The following is an 18,582-nucleotide window of genomic DNA, read 5'->3' as shown; positions in this document are numbered from 1 at the left end:
ACCTTGTAACATAGGTAAGAAACTCTTTATTTGACTGTTCCATTTTGAACTACTTCAAAATCTTGTCAAGGTATGTATTTATTGAAAAACCTTATCAAGCGTCTTGATCTATCTCTATAGATCTTGATGCTCAATATGTAAGCAACTTCACCGAGGTCTTTCTTTGGAAAATTCCTTTCAAACACTCCTTTATGCTTTGCAGAATAATTCTACATTATTTCCGATTAACAATATGTCATACACATATACTTATCAGAAATGATGTAGTGCTCCCACTCACTTTCTTGTAAATAAAGGCTTCACCGCAAGTCTGTATAAAACTATATGCTTTGATCAACTTATCAAAGCGTATATTCCAACTCCGAGATGCTTGCACCAGTCCATAGATGGATCGCTGGAGCTTGCATATTTTTGTTAGCACCTTTAGGATTGACAAAACCTTCTGGTTGCATCATATACAACTGCTCTTTAAATCCATTAAGGAATGCAGTTTTGTTTATCCATTTGCCAGATTTCATAAAATGCGGCAATTGCTAACATGATTCGGACAGACTTAAGCATAGATACAAGTGAGAAACTCTCATCGTAGTCAACACCTTGAACTTGTCGAAAACCTTTTTGCGACAAGTCTAGCTTTGTAGATAGTAACACTACTATCAGCGTCCGTCTTCCTCTTGAAGATCCATTTATTTTCTATGGCTTGCCGATCATCGGGCAAATCCATCAAAGTCCATACTTTGTTCTCATACATGGATCATATCTCAGATTTCATGGCCTCAAACTATTTCGCGGAATCTGGGCTCATCATCGCTTCCTCATAGTTCGCAAGTTCGTCATGGTCTAGTAACATGACTTCCAGAATAGGATTACCATACCACTCTGGTGCGGATCTCACTCTGGTTTACCTACGAGATTCGGTAGTAACTTGATCTGAAGTTACATGATCATCATCATTATCTTCCTCACTAATTGTAGTAGTCACAAGAACAGATTTCTGTGATGAACTATTTTCCAATAAGGGAGAAGGTACAATTACCTTATCAAGTTTTCTACTTTCCTCCCACTCACTTCTTTCGAGAGAAACTCCTTCTCTAGAAAGGATCCATTCTCAGCAATGAATAACTTGCCTTCGGATCTGTGATAGAAGGTGTACCCAACATTTTATTTTGGGTAACCTATGAAGATTTACTTCTCCGATTTGGGTTTGAGCTTATCATGTTCAAACTTTTTCACATAAGCATCGCAGTCCCAAACTTTAAGAAACGACAGCTTAGGTTTCTTGCCAAACCATAGTTCATACGGTGTCGTTTCAACGGATTTAGATGGTGCCCTATTTAACGTGAATGCAGTTGTCTCTAATGCATAACCCCAAAACGGTAGTGGTAGATCGGTAAGAGACATCATAGATCGCACCATATCTAATAAAGTACGGTTATGACGTTCGGACACACCATTACATTTGGTGCTCCAGGTGGCGTGAGTAGTGAAACTATTTCACATTGTTTTTAACTGAAGGCCAAACTTGTAACTCAAATGCTCTTCTCTACGATCAGATCGTAGAAACTTTATTTTCTTGTTACGATGATTTTTCACTTCACTCTGAAATTCTTTGAACTTTTCAAATGTTTCAGACTTATGTTTCATGAAGCAGATATACTCATATCTGCTGAAATCATCTGTGAAGATCAGAAAATAATGATACTTGTCGCGAGCCTCAATATTCATCGGATCACATACATCAGTATGTATTATTTCCAATAAGTCAGTTGCTCGCTCCATTGTTCCGGAGAATGGAGTTTTAGTCATCTTGCCCATAAGGCATGGTTCGCAAGCATCAAGTGATTCATAATCAAGTGATACCCAAAATCCCATCAGCATGGAGTTTCTTCATGCGCCTTACACCAATATGACCTAAACGGCAGTGCTACAAATAAGTTGCACTATCATTATTAACTTTACATCTTTTTGGTTTCAATATTATGATTATGTGTATCACTACGATTGAGATCCAATGAACTATTTTCATTGGGTGTGTAACCATATAAGGTTTTATTCATGTAAACAGAACAACAATTTATTCTCTTACTTAAATGAATAACCGTATTACAATAAACATGATCAAATCATATTCATGCTTAACGCAAACACCAAATAACACTTATTCAGGTTCAACACTAATCCCGAAAGTATAGGGAGTGTGCGATGATGATCATATCAATCTTGGAACCACTTCCAAGACACATCGTCACTTCACCCTTAACTAGTCTCTGTTTATTCTGCAACTCCCGTTTCGAGTTACTAATCTTAGCAACTGAACTAGTATCAAATACTGAGGGGTTGCTATAAACACTAGTAAAGTACACATCAATAACATGTATATCAAATATACTTATGTTCACTTTGCCATCCTTCTTATCTGCCAATCACTTGGGGTAGTTCTGCTTCCAGTGACTAGTCCCTTTGCAGTAGAAACACTTAGTCTCAGGCTTAGGCCTAGACTTGGGCTTCTTCACTTGAGCAGCAACTTGCTTGTTGTTCTTCTTGAAGTTCCCCTTCTTCCCTCTGCCCTTTTTCTTGAAACTAGTGGTCTTGTCTACCATCAACACTTGATGTTTTTCTCGATTTCTACCTTCGTCAATTTCCGCATTACGAAGAGCTTGGGAATCGTTTCCGTTATCCCTTGCATATCATAGTTCATCACGAAGTTCTACTAACTTGGTGATGGTGACTAGAGAATTCTGTCAATCACTATCTTATCTGGAAGATTAACTCCCACTTGATTCAAGCGATTGTAGTACTCAGACAATCTGGGCACATGCTGACTATTTGAGCGATTCTCCTCCATCTTTTAGCTATAGAACTTGTTGGAGACTTCATATCTCTCAACTCGGGTATTTTCTTGAAATATTAACTTCAACTCCTGGAACATCTCATATGCTCCATGACGTTCAAAACGTCGTTGAAGTCCCGATTCTAAGCCATTAAGCATGGTGCACTAAACTATCAAGTAGTCATCATATTGAGCTAGCCAAACGTTCATAACGTCTGCATCTGCTCCTGCAATAGGTCCGTCACCTAGCGGTGCATCAAGAACATAATTCTTCTGTGCAGCAATGAGAATAAACCTCAGATCACGGATCCAATCCTCATCATTGCTACTTACATCTTTCAACACAATTTTCTCTAGGAACATATCAAAATAAACACAGGGAAGCAACAACGCGAGCTATTGATCTACAACATAATTTGCAAAATACTACTAGGACTAAGTTCATGATAAACTTAAGTTCAATTAATCATATTACTTAAGAACTCCCACTTAGATAGACATCCCTCTAATCCTCTAAGTGATCACGTGATCCAAATCAACTAAACCATGTCCGATCATCACGTGAGATGGAGTAGTTTCAATGGTGAACATCACTATGTTGATCATATCTACTATATGATTCATGCTCGACCTTTCGGTCTCCGTGTTCTGAGGCCATATTTGTATATGCTTGGCTCGTCAAGTATAACCTGAGTATTCCGCGTGTGCAACTGTTTTGCACCCGTTGTATTTGAACGTAGAGCATATCACACCCGATCATCACGTGGTGTCTCAGCACGAAGAACTTTCGCAACAGTGCATACTCAGGGAGAACACTTCTTGATAATTAGTGAGAGATCATCTTAAAATGCTACCGTCAATCAAAGCAAGATAAGATGCATAAAAGATAAACATCACATGCAATCAATATAAGTGATATGATATGGCCATCATCATCTTGTGCTTGTGATCTCCATCTTCGAAGCACCGTCATGATCACCATCGTCACCGGCGCGACACCTTGATCTCCATCGTAGCATCGTTGTCGTCTCGCCAATCTTATGCTTCCACGACTATCTCTACCGCTTAGTGATAAAGTAAAGCATTACAGCGCGATTGCATTGCATACAATAAAGCGACAACCATATGGCTCCTGCCAGTTGCCGATAACTCGGTTACAAAACATGATCATCTCATACAATAAAATTTAGCATCATGTCTTGACCATATCACATCACAACATGCCCTGCAAAAACAAGTTAGACGTCCTCTACTTTGTTGTTGCAAGTTTTACGTGGCTGCTACGGGCTTAAACAAGAACCAATCTTACCTACGCATCAAAACCACAACGATAGTTTGTCAAGTTGGTGCTGTTTTAACCTTCGCAAGGACCGGGCGTAGCCACACTCGGTTCAACTAAAGTTGGAGAAACTGTCACCCGCAAGCCACCTATGTGCAAAGCACGTCGGGAGAACCGGTCTCGCGTAAGCGTACGCGTAATGTCGGTCCGGGCCACTTCGTCCAACAATACCGCCGAACCAAAGTATGACATGCTGGTAAGCAGTATGACTTATATCGCCCACAACTCACTTGTGTTCTACTCGTGCATATAACATCAACATATAAAAACCTAGGCTCGGATGCCACTGTTGGGGAACGTAGTAATTTCAAAATTTTCCTATGCACACGCAAGATCATGGTGATGCATAGCAACGAGAGGGGAGAGTGTGATCTACGTACCCTTGTAGACCGACAGTGGAAGCGTTGTGACAACGCGGTTGATGTAGTCGTACGTCTTCACGATCCGACCGATCCAAGCACCGTTACTCCGGCACCTCCGAGTTCTTGGCACACGTTCAGCTCGATGACGATCCCCGGGCTCCGATCCAGCAAAGCATTGGGGAGGAGTTCCGTCAGCACGACGGCGTGGTGACGATCTTGATGTTCTATCGTCGCAGGGCTTCGCCTAAGCACCGCTACAATATGACCGAGGTGGAATATGGTGGAGGGAGGCACTGCACACGGCTAAGGAACGATCACGAAGATCAACTTCTGTTCATGGGGTGCCCCTTGCCTCAGTATATAAAGGATGGAGGAGGAGGAGGCCGGCCAAGGCAATTGGTGCGGCCAGGATGTGGAGTCCTACTAGGACTCCAAGTCCTAGTAGGAGTCCACCAAGAGGGGAGGAAGGGAGAAGGAAGTGGAGGAGAAGGAAAGGTGGCCGGCCCCCTTTTCCCTAGTCCAATTTGGACCAGAGGGGAGGGGGGGCGCAGCAGCCCCTTGGCCCTTTCTCCTCTTCCCACTAAAGCCCATCAAGGCCCATTGCTTCTCCCGTAACTACTCGGTACTCCGAAAAATACCCGAATCACTCGGAACCTTTCCAATGTCCGAATATAGTCGTCCAATATATCGATCTTTACGTCTCGACCATTTCGAGACTCCTCATCATGTCCCCGATCTCATCCGGGACTCCGAACTCCTTTGGTACATCAAAACTCATAAACTCATAATATAACTGTCATCGAAACCTTAAGCATGCGAACCCTACGGTTCGAGAACAATGTAGACATGACCGAGACATGTCTCCGGTCAATAACCAATAGCGGAACCTGGATGCTCATATTGGCTCCTACATATTCTACGAAGATCTTTATCGGTTAGACCGCATAACAACATACGTTGTTCCCTTTGTCATCGGTATGTTACTTGCCCGAGATTCAATCGTCGGTATCTCAATACCTAGTTCAATCTCGTTACCGGCAAGTCTCTTTACTCGTTTCGTAATACATCATCTCGCAACTAACTCATTAGTTGCAATGCTTGCAAGGCTTCAGTGATGTGCATTACCGAGAGGGCCCAGAGATACCTCTCCGACAATCGGAGTGACAAATCCTAATCTCGAAATACGCCAACCCAACATGTACCTTTGGAGACACCTGTAGAGCTCCTTTATAATCACCCAGTTACGTTGTGACATTTGGTAGTACACAAAGTGTTCCTCCGGCAAACGGGAGTTGCATAATCTCATAGTCATAGGAACATGTATAAGTCATGAAGAAAGCAATAGCAACATACTAAACGATCGGGTGCTAAGCTAATGGAATGGGTCATGTCAATCAGATCATTCAACTAATGATGTGATCCCGTTAATCAAATGACAACTCTTTGTCCATGGTTAGGAAACATAACCATCTTTGATTAACGAGCTAGTCAAGTAGAGGCATACTAGTGACACTCTGTTTGTCTATGTATTCACACATGTATTATGTTTCCGGTTAATACAATTCTAGCATGAATAATAAACTCTTATCATGATATAAGGAAACAATAACTTTATTATTGCCTCTAGGGCATATTTCCTTCACAACCCACCTAGTATATGTGACCGACATCCCATACAAGTGTAGATGATTTTGCACAGTTGACTGGGTCTTGTAACTGAATTCATACAACTGCTACACGGGCAGAGCACATCTGATTTCGGACCACCATACTCAGCTCTGATAAAGTTCATGAAGTTTTCAACCCCCTCGACATATGCAGCGAAGAATCTTTGAGCAGAAGTTATCCAAGTCCTGTCCATCTGTTAGACATACAAATTAGTTCTTCTACTAGATATTACAAGAAAAACATATATGCTTTTTTATGAAGTCCAGGAAAAAAATACCTAGGTCGATGTCTAAATCTATGGCAAGATATTTGGACGAGCAGATCTAAGTAACGAAATATATGTAAAGCTAATTCAACAAACAGATTTGAGTGCCAAATTATGGCAGGCTGTTTCAGCAGTCAATGAGGCCGAGCACACAGCCATCGAACTATCGAAGGCCATCGCAGCAACAAAGATCGAGTATAAAACGGTGTAGAGGTATTTCAACTAACAGATTGGCTACTAGACCATGGCAATCTACGTCACAATAAATATATGGCAGGATATTTTAGCAACTAATCGTCCTTGGCATGCCATCTCAGCTAAGCAGATTGAGTGTAGAACAGGGCAAGGAAGCTTCTTAAGCAGAGCATATTGACAGTAAACTACTTTGGCAAACAGTGAGATTAACAGCGTCTATCAGCTAACATTCAGCGCTACACCGACATGAACGGGGCCTCAGTCTAGAATGCACGTACCGTCGGAGAAGCTGACCGCCATGCGTCTCAACACGAATGTCGCCAGCTGTGGCGGCCCTGACCGTCGTGCGCCTCCACAAGAATGTAGCCAGAGGTGGCGGCGCGGCTAGAGGACGGCAGTCTACGAGAGCGTACTGTGGGAGTGAGAGGATCACCGAACCGCGGCGCCGACGTATCGGCGCGGCGGGAGGGCGGCTTTGGCGGAGAGAATGGAGTGGAGGGGGACAGGGGGGAGGGGGTTTGGGGAATATTATTGGCTAGTTGGCCGAAGGGCGGTTGAATCGGATTTGGGGGGAATTTTTGGGTGTGGGGGCGGAGGACTTTCGTGCGGTGGGCGGGGGGATTTTGGCGCATGGTCGATTTCTCCAAGTGCAGTCCCACGTGTCAGTGAAGAGGCAAGCCGAAGCACGTTCCGTGTGCAGGACCGAACATGTGTGGGGTACAATGCGACCGCGACAGGAGTGTTGTGAGTGTACTGCATTTTTTCCTTTTAAACTAGATGCTTCGCCCCCTCAAAAAAAATATGTTGCTTCGTGCGATCCATCGATACTACTACTAGTAATCCGGTAATCCCGACTAAAACAGCGCGGCCGGGTCTTTTCCCGCGCAATATGCTGGGAGGTTGGCTTAGTTGGGTTTTTTAGGACGAGTAATGCTACACCTACGTAATCCCAGTTACGTAATTAACATAATGTGAAACGTGTGAGCTGTTGATTGTAAATTGGGAGAGGGACGGGCCCACCACCATGAAAATCAGGGGAGGAGAGAGAGAGGCAATTTACGTTAACCCTTTCGTAGGTTCCCGTAGATATACAAAGATGTGTCCGATCCTACAATATAGTCCGTCTGATCTATATCTAACGGATAGGAAGGAAACTATGACAATTTACCCACACTCCTCTCCACATTTGCAGATAAGGCTTTCCCTCGTTCATCCTTTTCTCCCACAAGATCTCGATCTTCCGTGCAACGGACGGGCATCTTGCTAGTACTCCTACAATATGTATATTATTGTGAAAGTTCATATACACTGGCTGAGATTAATGCAAACACGGCAGATTTTCATTACATTTCGAACTTTTATAGGACAAAAAAATAAAAGAAACCCGACCCTCAACCTATTCTACGGCGGCGACCGACGTCCTCCATCTGTGATCTCCATGTACGGGGGAGGGGTTCAAGACCCGTGAAGTGAAGGTGCGGTCTCCGGCGAGGAAAAGTAGAACACGGGAGACGGACCGGCCAGTTGGCACACCATGCCCTGCCACCTCCCATGCCCTACTCATCCTCGGAGGAGTCCCTGACCTCGGCGGTGCCGGACGTTGGACGGCGGCAAGTAGGACGCGTGGCTGACGGTGCTCCCATCGTCGGCCGCCAGCGTGGGCACCGCTCGTGCGGCGACTTGAGCGAGGGCGGCGACCTCAAGCTCCATCCCCGAAGACAAGCTCTCCCGCAGAGCGTTCGCGCTTGCGGTCATAGTGGATGTGGTTCCAGGTAGGAGGACGATGCGCTATGGTGTGGACGTTAGCTGGGCGTTGCCGCTTTAAGTAGCGCATTCCGGTGAGGCCAAGCATCCGGGTGCGTCATTAAGTCGCCGGAGTTGGTTCCGCAGGCACCGAGCCTCTTAATGACGACATATGAACGGATGGCATGAATGCGGGCAGCTGGCGCCGGCCGGGAATGCACCGCGCGATGGCGCGAGGGACGAGGCTTTTGGTGTGCCAGGGTAGTCAGATGTGGTCGTGGCAACGTTGGAGATGCCCTTTGCTCACATGCGATCCCCGCATGTCATTGAAAAAGCAAGACGACCCGGCATGGTCTCAGGTCCAGAGGATGCAGTTGGCCACGCTACACCACTCCGCGGACGCGTCGCGGTGCCCTGTGCATCCTCGACGAGCCGGGTGCTAGGGTGTGTTTGGATTGTGGCTAAAGTGCACCTTGCCAAAATTTTGGTCATAACCAAAAGATTGGTCTTTGTTTGGATGGTTGCCATTTTTTTGGCATGCCAATGAACTCTAGCCAACTCTAGTTCATTTTTCTTGCCAATGTCGGCCAAATCATGGGCAACCAATACCTCAACCAAAATTTTGGTCATGACCCAAAGATTGGTCTTTGTTTGGATGGTTGGCATTTCTTTGGCATGCCAATGAACTCTAGCCAACTCAAGTTCATTTTTCTTGCCATATTCGAGCGTCAGTGCTCCGCGTTGCGCATTAGGCCTTTCACTATGTAGGCCAAGCGAGACAACTTATTGTTTATTTGAGTCGTTCAAGTATAATCATGTGGCGTTTGCTTATTTCTCATTCCTCTCCAACCCTCTTCTCCATCGATCATGTCGCCCTCCAGTCGAGTCCATCCTCCCGCATGCCTCATTTGAACATTCCGCCGAGTATCATTCGCATGTGCCCACACTATGTTGGAAATATGCCCTAGAGGCAATAATAAATTGGTTATTATTATATTTCCTTGTTCATGATAATCGTTTATTATCCATGCTATAATTGTATTGATAGGAAACTCAGATACATGTGTGGATACATAGACAACACCATGTCCCTAGTAAGCCTCTAGTTGACTAGCTCGTTGATCAATAGATGGTTACGGTTTCCTGACCATGGACATTAGATGTCATTGATAACGGGATCACATCATTAGGAGAATGATGTGATGGACAATACCCAATCCTAAGCCTAGCACAAAGATCGTGTAGTTCGTGTGCTAAAGCTTTTCTAATGTCAAGTATCATTTCCTTAGACCATGAGATTGTGCAACTCCCGGATACCGTAGGAGTGCTTTGGGTGTATCAAACGTCACAACGTAACTGGGTGATTATAAAGGTGCATTACAGGTATCTCCGAAAGTGTCTGTTGGGTTGGCACGAATCGAGACTGGGATTTGTCACTCCGTGTAAGCGGAGAGGTATCTCTGGGCCCACTCGGTAGGACATCATCATATGCGCAATGTGACCAAGGAGTTGATCACGGGATGATGTGTTACGGAACGAGTAAAGAGACTTGTCGGTAACGAGATTGAACTAGGTATTGGATACCGACGATCGAATCTCGGGCAAGTAACATACCGATAGACAAAGGGAATTGTATACGTGATTGATTAAGTCCTTGACATCGTGGTTCATCCGATGAGATCATCGTGGAACATGTGGGAGCCATCATGGGTATCCAGATCCCGCTGTTGGTTATTGACAGGAGAACGTCTCGGTCATGTCTGCATGTCTCCCGAACCCGTAGGGTCTACACACTTAAGGTTCGGTGACGCTAGGGTTATGAAGATATGTGTATGCAGTAACCCGAATATTGTTCGGAGTCCCGGATGAGATCCCGGACGTCACGAGGAGTTCCGGAATGGTCCAGAGGTAAATATTTATATATAGGAAGTCCTGTTTCGGCCATCGGGACAAGTTTCGGGGTCATCGGTATTGTACCGGGACCACCGGAAGGGTCCCGGGGGCCCACCGGGTGGGGCCACCTATCCCGGAGGGTCCCATGGGCTGAAGTGGAAGGGATCCAGCCCAAAGTGGGCTGGGGCGCCACTTCCCTTATGGCCCATGCGCCTAGGGTGAAGGAGGAAACCCTAAGGAAGAGTCCCAAGGAGGGAAGGCACCTCCTAGGTGCCTTTGGGGGGGAGGACTCCTCCCCTGGCCGCCGCCCCCTTGGAGATTGGATCTCCTAGGGGCTGGCGCACCCCCCCTTGGGATTCCTATATATAGTGGGGTAGGAGGGCCTCTCAAACATACCTTTTGCCTTTGGTGCAGCCCCTCCCTCTCTCCCCGTTACGTCTCTCTCGTAGTATAGGCGAAGCCCTGCTACTGTGACGCCCTGCATCCACCACCACGCCGTCGTGCTGCTGAATCTTCATCAACCTCTCCCTCTCTCCTTGCTGGATCAAGGCGTGGGAGACGTCATCGGGCTGTACGTGTGTTGAACGCGGAGGTGCCGTCCGTTCGGCACTTGATCATCGGTGATTTGAATCACGACGAGTACGACTCCATCAACCCCGTTCACTTGAACGCTTCCGCTCAGCGATCTACAAGGGTATGTAGATGCACTCTCCTTCCCCTCGTTGCTGGTTTCTCCATAGATAGATCTTGGTGATACATAGGAAAATTTTGAATTTATGCTACGTTCCCCAACACACTAGTCCTCTTTAAATAGATCTCAGGACCCCGAGATGAAATCGAGAGGGAGCGAGTGGGGGCACGTGATACCTAAGGCGGATTCAAAATTTTGAATCGGTGATCATAGCATCCACAATTCATATATAAAGGGTATTCAATGTTCGTTTCATTTTTGAACGTACAATATACTCCCTCCTATCCTTTCCAGTTTACATATAAGTTTTATGTGTAGTCAAAGTATATCTACTTTGATAAAAAAAGGTATCAACATTCAACAACGCCCAATCAATACTGGTAGATTCGTAGGTACTCCTAGATTTGTACTCGAGATTGTTTCCAATTTGACTATTGACAAGATTAATAGTACATGAGATGTATAATGTGAAAATTATATCATTGGAAACTCCTTTCACATACGAATTTGACCGTATGCTTTGTATAAGTTGCATGTCATATATTATTACTCTAACATTTGGTCAAAGTTAGCCTCGAAAAACGCATTAGACCCTGTATGCTTTGTGTAAGTTGAATGTCATATATTATTACTGTAACATTTGTGTAAGTTGCATGTCATATATTATTACTCTAACATTTGTGTAAGTTGCATGTCATATATTATTACTCTTAACATTTGGTCGAAGTAGTATAGTGGAAGTGGATCCTCTGACGTAGGTATCCCTGCCTTACCCTTCCTTTCGGTCACTTACTGGCGGACCCGATGCTTGCTAGGCCCCGCATGTCAGTTACTCAATGGGTTCGGCCACATCAGGGGATCCTCATTCATAGTATACTCCCTCTGTTTTTATTTACTCTGCATAAAACGGAGGGAGTGGTGGTATAATAAATGACGCGGGCGGGGGAGGGGGAGGGACATCGGTTTGCTCTCAACTGCGGTCCCACAAGCGAGCGAAAGCGCAAGACGAAGCGCGTTCCATTCGGTGAGCGACGTGGAGGGTCTAGCGTGCCGGGCTGCAACGCGAACGCGACAAGAGAGATGTACAGTCAAAACCGATTGACCGGTCATCACCGGAACCACTATTCACACCAGAACCTTCGCTGCTCGGCCTACGCCAGCCACTGCCCTAAAACCACACCAAATCTCCAGCCCATTCCCCCACCTTTCGATCCCCTAGTCCGCATCAAGGGTCCCCTAGTTCGCTGGAAAGCCATGGTGCGCCGCAAGATCACTTACTACAAGATGCTGACGCCAGAGCGCCGCGCAGAAATCACGGCGGCGGTCGACGCCACAGACCTCCGTTCCCAAGCTCGCTTTGCGGCGGGCCAATCCCCGAGTTCTCTGGAGCCAAGCTACGAGGACGAGGAAGCCGATCCAATGTTCATGGCGAAGGTCGCGGCGCAGAGGGCCCCCGATGGGTATGAGACGATGGACGTCGACTTCGTGCCGGTGTCCGAGTCCCCCATGGTGCAGGCGGACCAACGGTTCAACATGGCGATACTAAAGGAGGACCGGGAGGCAAAGGCTCAACTCGACGCGGAGCGCGCGCATGCCGCTGCCATCGAGGCTCTCCTGCAGGCAGAACCGGATGTCGTGGATGTGAACCGGGTGGCGGAGGCTCAACTTGAGGCGGAGCGCGCGGATGCCGCTACCATCGAGGCCCTCCTGCAGGCGGAACCGGACGTCCTGGACTTGAACCGGGCGGCAGAGGCTCGACTCGACGCAGAGCGCGCGGATGCCGCTCTCATCGACGCCCTCCTGCAGGCGGAACCGGACGTCCTGGACTTGAACCGGGCGGCGGAGGCTCAACTCGACGCGGAGCGCGCGGATGCCGCTGCCATCGAGACCCTCCTGCAGGCAGAACCGGACGTCCTCGACTTGAACCGGGCTGTACTCTCGTCCGTGCAGAGCGCCCGCATGCTCCGCTTGAACGAGTAGCTGGAGGCCGAGGACAACCACGGTGCGGAGACACATGTCGGCAGCGACGGCTGGTTCGCGCCGACAGCCAAAGACGATGAGGTCGTCTCTTTCCGCGAGCAGTGATAGTTTTTCTTTATGTTGTTGTTTTTATGGATCTTTTGCTGTGAAAAACATATATTTGTTATGCAAGTCGCCTGACTTGGGTCAGTCTACCATTTCAGGTGGTTGGATGAATATCCTACGTCTCCTAACCCTTCTTTCCTTCTTCCTCACCTCTTCTTCTTCCCCAACAAACCACCGCACGGGCCGTACGAATACTCCCCAACATGCGGTTGGATAAACATACTCTATGAACGAAAATTATGTGTCAGTGATAGGATGGCTGAGTTTGGTGTGTTCACATGCGACATCACGTGTCAGTGAGGGTGCATTCCCTTGGCTGGGTTTGCGGCGTGCAGGAGCGACTGTGTGAGGGTGCGGTGCGACCGCGGCGTGCAGGAGCGACCGTGTGAGGGTGCAGTGCGACCGCGATAGCCGTGCGCAAGTGTACCTCCTTCTCATTTTGAAAACTTTAGGCAAGCTTGGCAAAAATGTGTGGTGAAGTTTGGCAATGCAAGGCCTAGACCCAAACAGGATAAGTACGTACGTACTAGGAGTACTAGTGTTAAAAAAGAAAGGTTGGGTTTTCCTTCGCGAGATTTAATCGATACAAATCCTCATTTCACGTGTTAATTAATGCGTATTTTTTTCTCCAAATACCAAAGAGCTAACCATCTCACTCCTCATTGCTTGATTAATGCAGCGCCATGCAAACCAACCTTCTCACTTCCGCATGCATGCAGGGAATATTAATGTCCTTGGTTGCTAACCCCATCAATTTTGCCTCGATTAGTGTTAGTGGCCCTTTGCAAATTGTAATTTTGATATACTGGCCTTGTGTACAAAAAAATGGAGGTAGTAACTATATTTGACTTCCTTCCCCATTGCGGTGACGTCGATGATATTTTTTTTGGTGGTTTGGCGAAGTGCGTTCGACGGAGAACACCATTGAGGGATACCACGGTAAGTCGTTCGCAAGTGCCATCTACAAGCTGAGACAACTGCCTTATTTGCATCCAGGAAGTCCTTTACTAGTACTACTAGGAGTAACTAATGCGGTGAGATGGCTTCTCGAAGAAGACGATGGAGAAGCGGAGTCAGCGAAGAGTGAAATGATGGTTGCTTCGTCCGTGCTTTTGTGATTTGACGCCTCACTGCTTTGTGATTTGTGATAGAAGGGATAGGGGAGTAGACTCTGTGCTCTATAATGTACTACATGTGTCCAAGCATGGGAGAAAGAGGAGAGATGTTGCATTTTTCTATTCCTTCAATCAATCAATCAGGGAGCTTCGGTTCCATCTTTTTGGCTTTGGCAACACCGTCCACAATGGTTCCCATGATGCCAAAAGCTATTTTCACATTTGGCTACACATTGTGGATGCCCTTAACTGTACCACTTGGTTTTGCTCCTATGTGCTATCTATACAAATCTCAACTATATTGATCTAAAAAATTATAGAATCGAGATTAGTAAAAAGGAGGTGATTTTGCCACGCGGATGGCGGGGGAGGTTTCTTATTTGAGCAATGCTACATTCACGTAATGGTTTACGTAAAGTTACGAACTGATGTGATGTGGGACTATTTGATTGGATTAAAGGAGAGGATTAGGCCCACCCCACCTGAAAATCAGGGGGCATATATATACTAGATGGAAAGTATACGTAGCAGCTACGTAGCCCTTTGTAAGTCTAGGATTAGGCTTCTTACTTTCGGAGGACGTTGTCCTGGCGGTTCGCTAACATGCGGTCCAACGTGTCAGTGCTTTACCAAGCCGATCCGCGTCCCACATGAGGCAGAACAACGGCAGAAGCAACATGTGGTTAAGTTGAAGAAGATGAGGGAGAAGCGGATTCAGCAACGAGTGAAATGATGGTTGCTTCGTCCCTCCAACTTAACTGCGGGAAAGGTGCGACTTTGTGATTTGACGCCTCATTGCTCATTACTACACCGGCGCCATGACTGGGGTGCTTCACCCCGGCTGCTCTGCACTGTATTCCGGTATGGCACGTGGACCCGGTAGCTTGATGTCCCACATGTCGACGAAAGGGACTAGAAGATTTATGAAAGCGAGCGCTCCACTCTTACGACGGAGGAGTAGACGATACGACGGCCCAGTGAACTGTCACCTGTACTGTATAGTACTATAGTTTTGCTGTTTCGCACGATCCATCGATACAAACCCGATTAAACAGGAAAGGGCGGGATTTTTCCCGCGCGGTAGATGATATTGGCCATACATTTCAAAGGAAATTTTAATGTATGCAAACTGAATAATTATAAGTAACAATATGATATCTAGTAAAACTAAAAACACATATGATTTATTGTGTTATAGTAGTAGTGCTATATTACATAGTTGTTAGATGTAACATGCGAGAACGTGTAGAGATGTAGTTTTGGAGGGCCTACAGAGAGAAAAGCGTAATACGGTCACCGAACTTCAGAATAATCTGATTACGGTCACTATATACTCCCTCCGTTCCAAAATAGATGACCCAACTTTATACTAACTTTAGTACAAAGTTGGGTCATCTATTTTGGAACGGAGGGAGTACGTTTTGCAGTGATTATACGGTCACCTGCTCACAACTCAGCATCGGATTGCACTCTGTTGACCGGCCAAATAGTCTGCGTGGCGCCATGTTGACTAGTTAAATTGACCGCATTCGTTGTGGGTCCCACCTGTCAGTTCGCATAGGCAAAAGGTCAGATAAATACAAATTTACGCAGGCGCGACAAGGCTCCAAACCGTGCGCGGGAATCACCTGGTTGTGTATGCATCTGTCAGGGCCTGATGTGTGCGCATGCACGTGTAGGTTGAGCACTTGAGCGTGAGAGTGTGTGTTGGTCGTGTGGTGTACTGGTGTGTGCATGCATGCGTGCGTGTGTGCGTGTGAGTGTTGCGTGCGTACGTGGCTGCATGTGTACGTGTGAGTGTTGCCTGCGTGTGTGGGTGCATGTGTTTGTGTGAGTGTTGTGTGGATGCAGTTTGTGTGCATACGTGAAAGGGGCGTACAGGGGGTATGCGATGGAGAGAGAGATGCTCTTTGTTTCTCTTTATTATGACTAACTTTGTATATAGTATAAAAATATACAAATTCACCGTGCGGAATAAATATCATTGTGGGCACCATGCAATGCAAATTAGCGTTCGTACTCCTCCATATAACTTTGTAATGTTGTATATATGTAGAAACTCTAAAATAATTTTTTGGCCACACTTTATTCAAAAGGAATGTTGTATGCGAAATAAACGTGAAGAGAGGGCTTTTTAGATCAATGAGGTACGTGATGTAACATGTGTGAATGTGTAGTTGATGCATTTGGCGGGGCCTAGAGAGGTATGTGTGAGCATTACGTATTCGAGAGAGGCATGGATAGAGGGGTCGATGGGGGGGAGAGATAGCACGAGAAATGAGAGTGGTCTAGAGAGAGAGACGAATATGACGTCATGACAAGAGATCCCATTCCCTTGAGTGTGTATATGCAAGGGGGGAGGGAATAGAGGCACCAGGAGAAATTTTCTGTGTGTGTGGTGTTTGTGTTGGTATGTGTGAGTGTGAGAAGATAATGAGACATGGGGGCAGAGAGTGTGTCACTGCGTGAGGTCCGGTGGGTCGAGGTGAGGCCCTTCGTTCTGTTTCGTCCTGTGCCACATTGGTCGGCCCGTGATGCATTTAGGAAGACCCATGGATGACTAGTCGTACAAGACAAAGATAGCAGAATTGTGAAGGACTCTATGTCCACTGACAAAGCCGGCTAGGATTTGTAACCCTAGGTTCTCGGACTAAGGTAACCCTTTATCTTTGATATTACTATTCATCCAACCTAACTTTAAGGGGCATCCTACAGAATGCTCTGCTAGAATCATACTCGTCGATTAGGAAGAGAGGTGTGAGACAATGCGTGAGAGACAGGCGTAAAGATAATGTGCATACATGAGACACGTAGGCAGGTCCATGTATATAGAAAGGGTCGATGAGGATTGTGCGTGTGTATGTTTGCGAGAGGAAGAGTGCTTGTGATAAAGGTTAGTGAAAACAGTTGTAAATGGTTATGAGAGGGAGGGAGGGTTATATCTAGAGCATGTGTGCGAGAAAGACACCTCGGGAGAGAGTGTGTGAGCATGTGTGAGAGACCACCGATGGAGAGTGAAACTACACGTAAAAGACTACTCTACACATTGATTAAAGATATAAATTGTATCCAAATATTAAGATGGGATCATGATATTTGCAATTCGCATAAGGAGCGGTCATTGATCCATCAGACATCTAGATTCTATCTAATTTGAGCATGTCTATGTTATTATTCGACACAATTGATCCACATAGTTAGTATTTTGAATTCCAGACAATGCATCGCTTTAGCAATCGAATATAAACGTGAGTATAGTTCATGTTGTGTGTGTAAAGCACATTATACATACCAAAGTTACACAATGGACATTATAAATAGATACTACCTATGAACTAGCATACATCTGAATTCAACTTAAGGTGGTTTAAAAAAATCGAATTCAACATGAAGTCCATTCAATTATTTGAATTTGATATCATGGCATTTGTAAACCATACCTAAATTATGGGGGCACCAATCTTTGCTCTGATTTTGTACATAATAGCATATGTAGTCGTGTACAAAATAGATTCAAATTAACTCCTCCATTCCAAAATAATCGTAGTTATAGGATTTTCAAGTGTCAAAATTTCAAAAAGAAGCGGATAATTTAATGAGGTTTTCAAACATACAAGGTCAAATATAACGTTGTATATTTAGGTCAATCCTCATAGTTCAAGAGTACTCTAAACGTGAATGCTTGTTTTTCAAAATTTCGAACGAAGCGCCAAAAGAGCCTCTACTCGCCCGAAACCGCGTGAGACCAATGTTTGGTAGTATAAGGAAATTACTTTTCTAATAACTCCGACCCGTGAAACCTACCGGCCCGACGTCCAATGGTCTAAACTGGGGTAGGTTTGTAGCTTCATCTAGACGCCACGCAACCGCATCCGAAAAACATTCATACACAATGGCGGCCTAAGCACACATGCGCGCGGCCGAAATCGCTCCCGCCCACTATTTGGGACACCTAGGATTACCATCCTACTCCCAACCCGCAGTAGGTCCGAAATTTAAGAGGGGGGGGCAAAGTTTGTACTTTCCCCAAATTTCAAACAAGCGTGTCCCATCTTCTGTTCAAAAAAGCCAAAAACAAGCGGGTCCCAGACCGAAACATGGTCCCCCCCACCCATCTGATTCCCCATTCGTACTCCATGGGCGCCAAAACTATCTCTCCACCAGCCGCGAAACCCCGGCGTCCTCCGTCTGCCACCCCATCCCACCCATCAACCGCCGCCCTCCTCCATCACGCCGAAGCCGATACCCCGAAGTCATCGTCCACCGCAACCTCTACCGCAACGCCCTCCACGGCTAGTAGTTGAAGCCGAGGCCGAGCCGTCCGTACCCGAACCAGTTCAACCACGCCGTCCTGCGCGTCACCGCTGCTGCTCCAACTTCGCCACCCTCCACCACA

The sequence above is a fragment of the Triticum urartu genome, chromosome 1A, assembly GCF_056163025.1.
Source record: "Triticum urartu cultivar PI428250 chromosome 1A, HENAU_Tu73, whole genome shotgun sequence".
NCBI classification, from domain to species: Eukaryota; Viridiplantae; Streptophyta; class Magnoliopsida; order Poales; family Poaceae; genus Triticum; species Triticum urartu.
This window is presented reverse-complemented; position numbering follows the sequence as displayed.